General features: G+C 34.1%; 1 long non-coding RNA gene across 1 annotated transcript; it reads right to left on the minus strand.

The window, feature by feature from the left end:
* Nucleotides 1–4,303: 4,303 nt before the first annotated feature.
* On the minus strand, nt 4,304–5,094 carry LOC125252168. Its single transcript, XR_007181168.1, has 3 exons — nt 5,075–5,094; nt 4,865–4,926; nt 4,304–4,790 (listed from the first exon to the last, which is right to left on the minus strand). It is a non-coding gene; the product is annotated as an uncharacterized LOC125252168 (long non-coding RNA).
* Between the last annotated feature and the right edge of the window lie 7,629 nt (nt 5,095–12,723).

The following is a 12,723-nucleotide window of genomic DNA, read 5'->3' on the forward strand; positions in this document are numbered from 1 at the left end:
CCGAGACCCATCTTTTCAGCGGTCTCGGTCCGCTTGTTTGGTGCGCACCAGGGTTCGGATGGCAGCGCTCACATAATGTTCAAATGAACCACACTAACCGAGCAATCGCACCAGGGATCGTTTTAATCGAACCAAACATGACAAGTGTGAACGCACCCTGAAATACTGTTCATGTCAAACTTTATTTCTCAGTGTTATTTTAGAGTTTTGATCTTCTCTCATCTGAGAAAGCACATCCTGTATTTACATTTATTCATTTGGCAGATACTTTTATCCAACGTGACTTACAAGTGAGGAATACAACAAGCGAGTCATGACGAGGCAAATAGACACAAGAAGTGCTTCACAATACAAGTTTTAGGCAGTGATCAGAGTATTTTATTGTATTATAATGACTATTTGTCTTATGCTAAACTTTAGTATGATCACTGCATAATTTTAATGCAAGATACACTTGTACTAAAGTATAATTGCATTAGTTCCCCTAGTGAAAAAAAAGTATACTAAGTATACTTGCAGCAAGACTAATTATTAATATATTTCAAGTGTGTTAATGATTAGTTCATTTAAAGTGTGCTATTTTGAAACAACTAATTTTGTACTAAGTATATTTAAGTTGAAATTAAGTAGTATTAAAATACAACTTTAAGTATATTTAGTATACTTATGTGTGCTAAATTGGAACAACTTCAAGTATACTTAGTACACTTTAAGTATATGTCTGTGTAGGGACTAATTACATGCTTGATTAGTGATACTAAAGTACACTTAATTTGTGTTATAAGTATACTTTATTTGTGATTTAAGTACATTACAATATAATTACGAGTGTCTTCAGAAAACACAAGCAATATACACTGAATATATTATTTTACAGGTAATAGTATATACTGTATGCTCAGTACCTTTGGCTTATTCCAAATATTAAACATTACACACTTTGCAGTCAATAACAATACACTTTGTTATTACTTATACTTTGTATAATATAGTCAACATTTGAAGCGGATCAAAACCTTTAATCAAAGTTGTCCTAACTTTTTTGATCCATTTCAAATGTTGACTACTGTACTTTGAATTACATAATCTCACACAATACAGTTGTGCTACTATTTAAATACAGTTTAACACATTTTCCCAAAGTTGAATGCATTTGTTTTCAAGGCCATTAAAATAAATAAAATGTAACAACATCACTAATGAAGAGACATATTTCATTGACAAATCCAATAGTTTTTATTTAAACTTAGATTCAGCAAAACTTACCATGTTTTTCATTAAAGAAAAAAAATATTGGACCATGGTGACCCTCTATACACAAATACAAATGACACATTATATTCCATTTTCTGATGAGCTTCTCATGTGTCTGATAGCACAGTGATGACCGCAGAGTCTCGTGAAGAACAGCATCTGTTGACAGAATATACCAAAGATATAAGACAACATGTTCAACTCTTTATTCACGTTTACAATAGTCTGTCTAAATCCTACATTGAACCAATACTATTTTTGAACAGTAAATGAGGATTAGCAGCAGGAAACTGTATCAGAATGGCATGTCGATATTGTTTTCGGTACATAGTCAAGCATAAAACACTTTATGAATTAATATCGTACAGAATACGGGCCGATTTGACCAATCATATGAATGTTTTGGTGCTGCATACAAACATGTGCCATAAACCACCACACAAAAACTCAAAAAGGAGATATCAAGCCGAAATATCGCTCTCCGTTTGTTAACGAAAATAAAATAAAGTTTGTTAACTGGTAGACTACAACTCACCTCCCAATAGCAGCACTTTTCTCCGGTTCTTTCAGGATCGCGTAGGCCATTATATTAGCCGGTTGTCGTCGCCATCACGGTCAGTCTGCGATGTCACTTGATTGAACTGGTCAGAAGATTGAGCGATGTATTGCGCTTTCAGTGTTTTATTAAATGAATTATACATTGCGACATTATACTTCACCTGAGTGACTGAGCGAGGGAATTCAGACGACGACCGTGACGTCAGCAGCTATGATTGGCTGAAGGCAGTGAGCAACAAAATCTGATTGGTCACAGACCAAGTTGAAGAGACATTTGAATTCCGATAAGTTTAACCACTCGACATATTTTTTTGCATTACTTGTGCTGCTGGTGTGTTGTTTAATATAGATTTGTGTGTACGACTGTAAAATGATTCTGCCAGTGTAAACTTAATAAACATTTACACATATTTGGAAATTGCATAGACTACAATGCATATACTAAAGGGGCTTGTAATGCATTCATACTGAAATAAATAGCACAAGTAATATAATGAATTCCAAGGATGAAGAAGTAAACTTAAAAAATATACTCAAATTTAACATTAGATACACTACAACTTCAGGATATTAAATAATGTATTTTTTTAAATATACTTTCAGTGCATTGTTACAATGATCATTTTCAGCACACTTAAAATATACCTCAAATATATTTTTATAAAGTGCAAATAAATACACTTTAAAAAAATAAACTGAACTTACACTTCAAGTATATTTTTCTAAAATATATTTTTTAGAAAATATACTAAAGTACAATTATTTTAAAGTGTTAAAAGTTGCATTGTGAAAATATGATACTAATATACTTTTTATATATTTAATGATAGTACATTTTTTGTTAGTATATTTGCAGTGTACTATAGAAAAAGGGACATCACATACTTAACTCTGAAACGCGTAAGAAAGAGTTACATAAACTCATAATTATAGTTGTGCTGATGTTCATGTGCATTTTAAATACATTCTTTCTGACATGACTTGAAAACACTGTAGCTGCTGAAGCTAAACCTTGACCCTCATTGGCCTGCTATTGGTTGAACCACAATGATTGATGTATGTTTCATATACGCTATAAAGCCAGTGCCATCACACTCGCCAACAATCAGTTTGCTGTACTTTTGCTAAACAACGAACTCGCTGGAGTGCACACTATTTGAGTCATCAATGTGGCAATATTAGTTTTTTAATAAATTATATTTTCATTCACTCTTTCAGTTCAGCTGGCAGAGAATAAAGAGATCAAGTTCAACTAAATATAAAGACTTTAATAAACTAATTCATGTTGAACACAGTGCTGTTGTTTTACAGTTTTTTACAGACGCTAGGACACATTTCTCAATACTTAGGTCACTTTTGCAAAACTCTTCACACAGTGAGCACAACAGAAGTCTATGTGGGCTAAACTGAGGATCAGTTATCATTGCTTTGGCACAAAATGCATTCAATGACTACATTTCTTAAATTTCATGAATTCTTTTCTCACTCAGACACAACAACTGCCAAAACTCTTTGTACGTACAGGCCAATTTGCACATGCTTACATACTGTTTTCAAAACTGTTAAACTTATGTTCAAAACAATAACATAATACAAAACTGAGTAAGACAGCAATTTGCTACATTCCTACAGTAATATTGTAATGAAATATATGCTGAATCTAAAAAAAATCAAATACTATCAAAGCAAGATGAAACTGAACACCTACACAAGCATTCGTTTTTCAATTTCATTATCATCCATTCAAAGAGGAAAACTTAGGAATAATTTTGTACTGTTATGTAAACAAGGTTCATGTAACAAACTGCAGTGAATTATAAACAATAGACAGTGTTATTTTTGTTTTGTTAAGAAATTTTACAAAAGAAAACATTGTATAATGATACCTGATGTTCGTGTTTTTATGTCAGTATTTTATGACTGACAAAGTGTGTTTGCTCAGTGAAAACCTTTGCTAGTGTTCTGGAAGAATGAGTTGATTTGAGACATGAATGAAGTGTTTTGGTAGATTTAGTGCATTTTGAATGTGAAATGAACTGCTTTGCCAAGATGAAAGTTGGTTAGGAGAACTGTGTGAAGAGTTTTGAAAAAGTGGCCTAAGTATTGAGAAATGTGTCCTAACGATTGTAAAAAACTGTAATTAGCTTCTGATTAATAAGGCTTTAATATATAAACTCAGTTAACTGCATTCAGCTGATATTTGAACATAATTAGTGAATGCTGTCAATTCTGAAGATTTAATGAATTTGAGATTAAAGAGAAGCAACTGCATTAAATAGAATTAAGGCCTGGTTTCACAGACAGAGTTTAGATTAAGCCAGGATTAGACATTAGTTCAATTAACGTTTAAGTAGCTTTTATTAATTATCTTCACTAATCTAATTACAATAACACTAGTAAATTGTAAATAACCAGCACATGTATTAATCAACATTGCTTTATATTCTATAGACTGTTCTTGTTTTGTGTCAAGTGAGGTTACACAATCATGTCTGTTAGCTAAATTAAATATTTATTGAGCATTGCAAAAACATTTAAGACTACATTTGATCTGAGAACACTTTCAGGTGTAATGTAGTAAATCCACTTTCATGACCTTCACTAAGAGTTCACCAGAATCAAATAATACAGACATGAATCCCTGCTGATCATGTGCTTCATGCAGCTCAAAAACAGAGATCATGAACGAGACACTTGGATAAAAACAGCTTCTGAACGGAAGTAAAGTAATGACACGTTTAAAGATGTCAGAATAAAGTGAAGTCACAACTGATAAAACTCTGCCATGAACAGCAGCTGAAACAGAAGGACAGTTCTGCCCCAGTTTAACACAGTTCAGTGCAGTGACAGTCATGAACTTACAAACACAGTGTTTTCACAGGAAAATATTAGAGTTTTGTGTTCCAGTCTCATTCTGAATCATCGACTGAAAGCGATGAAGAACATCCTGCCGGTTAGAAGAGAAAAACTGCTGCTTTCTGAAGAGAAAAACACAATGTTAGAAATTAAAACATGTGCAGATTTATTCTGTGATCATGAGTGAATCTCTCACCTCATCTCTGAATTTCTCTTCATTAGAGCGACGCTGTTCAGGTCCGTCTGGATCAACAGAGACTGAAATCAAACAAGCTTTGAGTGAGTCGCAGGATTTCACTTTCATTCAATTATATGTATTCAGTTTAACTTAAAGCCCAATGTAACACAAATCTTATAAACATCCACATCATATCCAGATATTGTGTTCAGTGTCAAACTTTCTTACACTTTGGTCGATATTTGTCTGTTTTTATGCTGCAGATTTCGTTGTTTTCTGAATCCACAGACATTTTCTTTTCCTCTATTCATTGTTTTTTTCTTCTGCGCAGGTTTGGATTCATCTGTCTTTTCTTTTTCTTTAACTGCGTTTAGTTTTCTTGTCATATTACTGGAATAAAGTCTTATTTTTCTCATTTTGAAGTTTCAGAGAACATCTGAAACACAAAATATATATTATTTAAGAGAAATCATGTAGTTCTGACTGGACAAATATTAGTATTATAGAGTGATCAGATATACAGTGCAGGCCAAGAGTCCACAATCTGAGATAAACCTAGAAAACATTTTAGATTTTGAAATATTTAACATTCTTCTCTGTTTTCAGGTCAGATATAATTAATCAAAGGTTCACAAATGAGTGATTATTGATTTTCTTACTGAAAAACACACAATGAAACATATTTAAATCAAAGCAAAAAAGCACATACTAATTAGTTCTCAGTGAAGTCTAACAGAGTGTGTGAATGAGATAATTCAAAGCAGTCATCCATAAATAACAGATTACTGATCAATGCAGTAGGGTAAAGTGGCGACCTCATGTGGTGATCCTGAGAACTGACAAACCTGAAATTGGTCATGTGACCATGAAGCAGCTAAACTAAACTAACCTGCTTGCAGACAGTAAATTTTCTGAGTTCTGTATCTGGATAATTGAGATGCATATTTATATTGCAGGATGAATCTTTCAAAGCAGATCATATTTCAACTATCAAAAAAAAAAAAAAATCAATTATTTTTTGCTTGAATTGTATACAGTGATGGTCAGAATTATTGGCACCCTTGGTAAATATGATCAAAGATGACTGTAAAAACCAGTCACCCCCCGAATCTTAATGCGTCGTGTTTCCTTCTGGAGCATCAGTGAATGTTTGAACCTTTTTTAATAGTTGTGTTTGAGTCCCTCAGTCGTCCTCAGTGTGAAAAGACGGATCTCAAAATCATTCAGTCACTGCTGGAAAGGGTTCAAATATGCAAACATGCTTGAAAACTGAAGAATCTGCAGGAGCTGGAGGATTTTTCTGAAGAACAGAGCTCAGTTTAACTGCTCAGAACAAACAAGAGACTCATGAACAACCATCATAAAACACACAAACAGTCGTGGATCATCAGGTAACCACACACAGTATTGAGAATCAATGCTTCACATACTTATGACTTATGACATAGAGATATTTTAATAAATTCAGCTACTTTTTTGTCTTGTGGATTATATGTAAACATCTTTTATGTAAAATATCTTACTCAGGACAGTACTAAATAAAAAATAACATGCATTTTGTATGATCTCTCTTATTTTGTTAAAACTATTCACAAGTGGTTCCCAAACTTTCGCACACCACTGTATATTCGATCTGAAGCTGTGGATCCACACCCTCTTGATATCGAGTTTCAAATACTTTCTGCAGAAAGAACTTCTTTCAACTCAAAGGATTGACCTGTTTTCCAGTGTGTTAGTGTAACTCTGTATTACTGCATTGTATATTGTATTATGCAAGGTATTTTTGAAACTGATATGTGTTTCAGAGACTGACACAGATATCTAATGATCCAGAGCTGAAAACTATATAATGCTGATGTAATGATGACTGACATATATTTTATACAGTCAGTTAAATAGTTAAATATCAGCTGATTTATCACTTTGTCATTATTTCAGTCACTGATTCTCTGTTCATTTGTTCATCTTTACTTTAGTGTGTCTGGTTTAAGCACCAAGCTTTCACAGATTGATCAATAAGCGGTCTGTCGGGTCTGTTAGAGCACAGATGATTCTGTCTCGAGTCTCTGTTTATCTTCTCGTGTGTTTCTAACATGTAACTGCATCATGTTTGGACTCGTCTGACAGCTTATAAACTCAATAGAACTGTGCTGAACTTAAGAGATTCATGAGTTTGTGTGCCCATATAATCTTAGCGTAAGTGGTAAACAGATTTGACTTGCTGATTTGCTCGGAGAAGATATTCTTGAGCTCCGATTGCCCCCCTATAACAGGCAAAATTGTACAAAAAGGAGGAGAAGGGGAGGAGGAGGGATGCCGAAAGAACTAACAACAGGAAGAGGTAAGATGCTGGTTTTATACCTTGGTATTATTAGGAAGATTAGATGGGCGTTCTCCTCCTGAAATTACGTTTATTAACTTCACTAAAATATTCTAATGTGTAATGAACTATTGTTCCAAGATGCATTGAGGAGAAAATGCACTTTTCCACTTCTTATCACCACACCTCTGCCTTCACGTTCATTATATTTTTCCATTTAATTCCAGTTGATTTCATTGTTTACATTCAGTTCATTCCAGGTTTGTGAATTAGTGATTCCTCTCATACCAGGAAACCCCACTCGCCCACATACAAACCTTAGATGAGATCTTACTCTGCCACTCCCATAGGTGTGAACACTGCTGGAGCTCATCTGATCTCTTCTGGAATCTCCTTCAACTATGTGTGACGTAATAACTGAAAGACTTGTTTAGAGCGAACCCTTGGTGTTTCTAACTGATGTGATCCTGATGATCTGACTGATCTGTTTATATTCAGAGCATTTCTGTAATGTATTGAGACTATTATTAATAAACACGCAACAGTACTTTAACATCAACTCTAATGAAGTCAGTGTAAGGACCTGAGGACTGCTGTGATGTGATCATGTTTTCTGCTTCTGTTCAGTGTTCTGTATGAGCTGCAGATGTCTGATGGTGTTTCTGGAGTCCATTACAATAATCCACCCTGCTGGAGATGAAACATGAACAAAGCTTCTCTAAATCTTGACTGGAAACCAAGCATCTAATTCTTGAAGATAGTGTGCTGATATAGTTATTGTCTTTACATGACTACTGAAACTCAGCTCTGACTCCAGAATTTCACCAAGATTCCTGACATGATTTTAGTTGTTCACCTCTAGAGTGAAGGTGTGTGTTCACCTTGAGAACTTCATCTTTGTTTCCAAACACAATGACTTCAGTTTGTCTGTTTAACTGAAGGAAGTTTAGGCACATCCAGCTGTTAACTTCATCAATGCATTGGCACAGAGAGTCAATGGGGCAGTAGTCATTAGGTGATAGGTGATAAATCTGACTGTCATCTGCATAGCTGTGATAGTTTGATTCTGTCTCATTATTTGACTCATATATAGGTTGAACAGGAGTGGTCCAAAGATTGAGGGACTCCACATGTCATGGATGTCCACTCAGACTTATGGTCACCATAATAACCTCTCCCTAGGTATGATCTGAACTGGAACAAACAAAGCTGAAATGTGAACAGACTATTTCTGTCTGAAGCAATAATAATAAAGGACCCAAACGGGACAGAGATGTTGAATAAGGCTACATCATTCCTAGAGACCCTATACAGGACAAGATGAATAAATCTATAAAAACAGTATTTCACAGATCACAAATGTAAGAAACTTAGTGGGTGGATATATTAGGCAGCAAGTTAACATTTTGTCCTCAAAGTTGATGTTAGAAACAGGAAAAATGGTCAAGCGTAAGGATTTGAGCAAGTTTGACAAGGACCAAACTGTGATGGCTAGAGACTGGATCAGAGCATCTTCAAAACTGCAGCTCTTGTGGGGTGTTCCCGGTCTGCAGTGGTCAGTATCTATCAAAAGTGCTCCAAGGAAGGAACAGTGGTGAACCAGGAGACAGGGTCATGGGCGGCCGAGGCTCAGTGAAGGGTGACCCGTGTGGTCCGATCCAACAGACGAGCTCCTGTAGCTCAAACTGCTCCAGAAGTTAATGCTGGTTCTGATAGAAAGGTGTCAGAATACACACGTATGGAGCTGCAGACCAGTCAGGGTGACCATACTGACCCCTGTCCACCGCCGAAAGAGCCAACAGTGAAACTGAACTACAGTATAAATGTCATGTGACTGAAGTCAGAAACAATGATATACATGTACACAAAGGCGAGCATTATAAAATTTAATGCTGTCTTAAATATCAAGTCAATGGTTATGTACAAATGTGTAAAATGACAGGGTATTACAACGTCAATCAAATGGCTAAAAAACATACTAATTTACATACTACATACATACTAAATAAAAGAATATACAGTTTGTACAGTATAAAATAGAGAAGCTGTTCATATATCACATGTTGTTAGTGATCAGATGAGTCTGTAAGAGTCCAGGATCTGAACAGACTGATGATGATGATGATGATGATGATGATGATGATCAGGTCTTCATCTGCTGGTATCTGAACTCTGTGTTGTTCTACAGGCTCGTCTGGATCACATTATACTAGAAATCACAAATATACATCAGATTATTGTCATACACATTGTTTTGAATTTATGGGATTATGTTCTCAATTTAAAACAAACTAAAATGTGATGAATTATGAGTTTCATAATGATCAAACACTCACAGTTTGGCTTTTTCTCCATACTCTCACATCTCTCAACTCTCTGTCTTCTTCTCTCTTGTGATCTGCTGGTTTGTGTCTCATTTCTGGCCTCAGTTTCTCTCTCTGTCTTCTTGTTTTCTGCTGCTCTGTGATTTCTGAGGCTCCAGCAGTTTTCTGGATGTGTGATTTTCTTTCTCCACTCCATCTCAATCTGTTCAATCACACACAGAGTTTAATTATAGTGATATAACATCATATCACGCAGGGGTGTATAATTTAGTTCTGTCATGACATCTCTCTGAGTGTTTGGCATGGTAATATGTAACAGTGTTGATATGTTTGGTCTAGGTGGAATCAGCTGTGCCTATAGATATTGATGTGATTACGAACAGGTTGAGTTAAAGGAACACAATCAAATTAAGTTTGGATGTACAGAATTCTCTGTTCTGTTCTCATATGGAGTGAGAATTACAAATGATCCGTGTTTCTCCTCCCTTTAAACCCGTTTGAATTTGGAGAATCAGGTGGAGAGGGAGAGCAGCATAAACCAGTTGAATAATAATTGTTTGGGTTTGGTTTATCAAGTTAGGACAGGTGAAGTAATGCTTCAGAGACGCTCTGAGTGTAGATTCCTTTACTATATATGCAGTACAGTAACATACAGTAAAAACACTGATTACATCAAGTCAAGTCACCTTAATTTATATAGCACTTTTTACAATGCAGATTGTGTCAAAGCAGCTTTACATTGATAACTGGTATATAATTTTGGCTGCACAGCAGCTCTTAAAGAATAGTGTCAATGCAGGCAGATCAAAGCACTGTTGAATATCAAATGTCAAGAGATTACATCATTACATCAATGATTACTGTAAACGATTCAGATCAGATTCATTCAGAAAAACATGTACTGTGATCATGAAATCCAAATACTGAAAGAACACAAACATCTGATTATAATTCCTGTAGCTAAAACAGCGTATCACGGGTTTATTTGCATGAACAGATTCATAAATCAGTGTCTTTGAATGGAAACATCTGCCAAATGCAAACAGCTGTGAATATAAATTCACATAAACCTTACAGAATCTGCTAAATGTGAATATTTCTAACAAAATAAAAGGGATCATAAAACGTTGCTTTTTATTCAGTTTTGCCCTGAATAAGAATCACATAACAGAAGTTTATATAGTAAGAAAATAGGCAAAATATGTAAATTATGAGCACAAGTGTTAGTGTAAATGATTATTTAACTATAGAGTTTATGTATAATGTTACTAATAATGCAAATGAGGCTCTATAAAGAGTGAATGAAAACGTATAGTTTAGAATTGATTTACACATTCAGACACAGAGAAGATGAAACACTGTTGATGATGAAATATAATCTTAAACATCATATTCAGTGATTTGTCTCTATTAATGGAGTTTTGTCTGACTCTACATTTTCTGTTTTATTTTATTGTACCTTTTTGTTCATCATTTTCTCTTTCTCTCTCGTCATATGTTTAATTATTCTGCAGTTTGTGATTCTCCACATGTTCATTTCTCAGACATTTTGTCTTTGGTTTATCTGTTCAAAATATACAGTGGATCAATTTAGAGTGAATTTAAAATCATTGATAATTGTTATGCAGCACATGTTTATATTTCAGTTTTACTGTAATAGAGACATTAATGTCTGGATTTAAATAAATGTAAAAAATCTCTTTACAGAACAATTAAAGATGAGGTGTTTTAATTACCTTGTGATGAGCTGAACAGAGGAAACATCAGTGCAGCTCTGAGATCAGAAACTTCAGCTTTTATACGGTACTTTGAACGACATGCAATATACACCGTGGCTCTCCTCCTCCTACACATAGACTCCTCCTCCTCCTCCTCATGTCTCCACCTCTGTCTCCTACACATATACCAGACCTATCCCTTCTAACCTTTACCTCCGTGCTGCAGGCGCGAGCTGCACAAGTACAATAGACACATGGAACAACGGTCACGTTCGACAAAGCATAAAAGAAAATACATAGGCGAGGCGAGCAACTTGAGTCCTCCCAACGAGATTTACCCTGATTTCAAGGGTAGAATAAAAGGTAAAGTATACCTCACTTTGCAGAATACACACAGAGAGATAAAAAGAGGCAATTTTTTTTTTTTTTTTTTTTTCAGGGAGTAACCATGATTTCTTCCAGTGAATTTCCATCTAGGGGATTATACATTGTTACATTTTTATCAAGAAGACAAACACCATCCAATAAAAGTTTGGGCATAATTGATTTTCTTTTATTAAAGCAAAGGTTTATTATAAATAAATGCACATAACTTGGAGACAAATCTTTGATAACAGAACAGAAAGCTCGAGCTGGCAGATGAAGATATACAAATTCATAAATTCTTCATACTCTATCATTATTAAATATCAAAAACAAAAACCTCTGTCATACCACTTTGTTAATAAAAAGTATTTTCCCATGAATTAAAATATTCAAATTGATCAAAAAGAATTTCTTTCTTTAGACAGAGAAATCGAGATCATTTAGAAAGAGAGAAACTGCATTTTAAAAGAAAATCTAAACCACCTAATATGGCATTGGGGATTTATTGAATCATTACAGACAGAGACATGTTTTAGCCAGTTAATGGTAGATGAACTAACTAATTCTTTGAAATCCAGAACTTCCAGGCCACAATAATCAGGGCCGACCCCACTTCACACTCACAATTAAACTATTTTTAGGATTTTTGTTCTGTTTTTAAAACAATTCACCAAAAAAAAAAAAAAAAAAAAAAAAAAAAAAAATATATATATATATATATATATATATATATATATATATATATATATATATATATATATATATATATATATTACACTAACCAGGCCTAACTTAAAAAAAAACAAAAACTATTAGGCTACAAAATTTGGAAAAATCACATTACAAAAATAAAACAACATAAATATTAGATTAGATAAATAAAACAGCATTTAACAAATATTTTTAACATTTGTTAGTGAATTTAATATTTTCATTTTTATGAGCTTGGGAAGCCTACTGTACAGAAATTTCAACTTTTTCAACTTGTAACTATTTTTAATTATTATTTTGCATTTTAGACTCATTTTAAGCACTAAGTAAGTTGCAAGTGTATTATTATTTATTTATTCGTGTTCTTTCACCACTTGATAAGACGTTTGTGGAAATTGCTGTGTTGGGACTGGAGACGTTTAAACTGTCCAAAACAAA

Source organism: Megalobrama amblycephala, linkage group LG18 (genome assembly GCF_018812025.1).
Source record: "Megalobrama amblycephala isolate DHTTF-2021 linkage group LG18, ASM1881202v1, whole genome shotgun sequence".
NCBI classification, from domain to species: Eukaryota; Metazoa; Chordata; class Actinopteri; order Cypriniformes; family Xenocyprididae; genus Megalobrama; species Megalobrama amblycephala.